Genomic DNA, 1,024 nt, shown 5'->3' with positions numbered 1-1,024 from the left:
AGTTGTTCATCCACCAAGTGTTCACCCTTTTGGTACGTCAGCTGAACTGGTTGGGGATATTCACATAGGTCAGCTGTTAGCAATGGGACCAATGGTTCAGGGTGTGGGGTGGGGGGCATTGGAGAAGGAGAGATAGGGAGAGGGGAATGGTGAGCCAATGCACTGGGGACAGGGGGAATAGAAAGGGGGCTAAAATCAATGGTGAGGCGGGTGTAGGATCTCTGGTAATGTTTGATCAATTGAGATGCACATGAAAGAAATTACTGAGAGGCGAATGATGGGTGGACATGATAGTGGAGCAGGAGGAAAGAAAAAAAATAGAGAAAACAAGGAAGTGAAAATTATATACATAGGTATAAATATAGATATGTATATATAAATACAGAAAGATAGATATATTTATATATGTAAATTCAATAAGGAAGCAGATGGACTTTGGGTATTTCAGATTTTTAAAAACACAATCTTATCTCCCCTTCAATGTACTCTCCATTATACTTAATACATTTGTAAAATCTGTGATTCCATTCTTGGAAACAGTTTTCAAACTCATCTGTTTGGATGGCTGACAGCACCTTTCTCATTTTTCTCTTCACCTCTTTAAGATGTCAAGTTGCTGTCCTTTCATGTCCCTTTGCTTTCACAGAAACAAAAGGAAGTCACACAGAGCAAGGTAAGGTGAGTCAAGAGAGGCATGCTGTTTTTTGCCCCAAACTGGCACACTGAGATGGCTACATGAGGAAGAGCATTGTCATGTGGCAAAACCAGTCCCCTGTTTGCCACAAATCAGGCCTTTGTGTCGCACACTGTTATGCTATCTTTTTAGAACCACTGAATCGAAAGCTTGATTAACAGCCTGACCTGGCAGAAAGAACTCAAAATGCACTATGAGTCAACATTTTCATCCACTTGGGAACTTGTGGGCCGTCCAGAACGAGGTTTGTCATCAATTGAAATTTCACCTTTTTTAAAATGAGAAAACCACTTATACATTTGAGTTTTCCCCATAGTGCTGTCCTTGTAA

Source organism: Echinops telfairi, unplaced genomic scaffold (genome assembly GCF_000313985.2).
Source record: "Echinops telfairi isolate 266 unplaced genomic scaffold, ASM31398v2 ScPeMD7_3533;HRSCAF=4204_0, whole genome shotgun sequence".
In the NCBI taxonomy this organism is placed as follows: domain Eukaryota; kingdom Metazoa; phylum Chordata; class Mammalia; order Afrosoricida; family Tenrecidae; genus Echinops; species Echinops telfairi.
Note: the sequence above shows the minus strand (reverse complement) of the source record.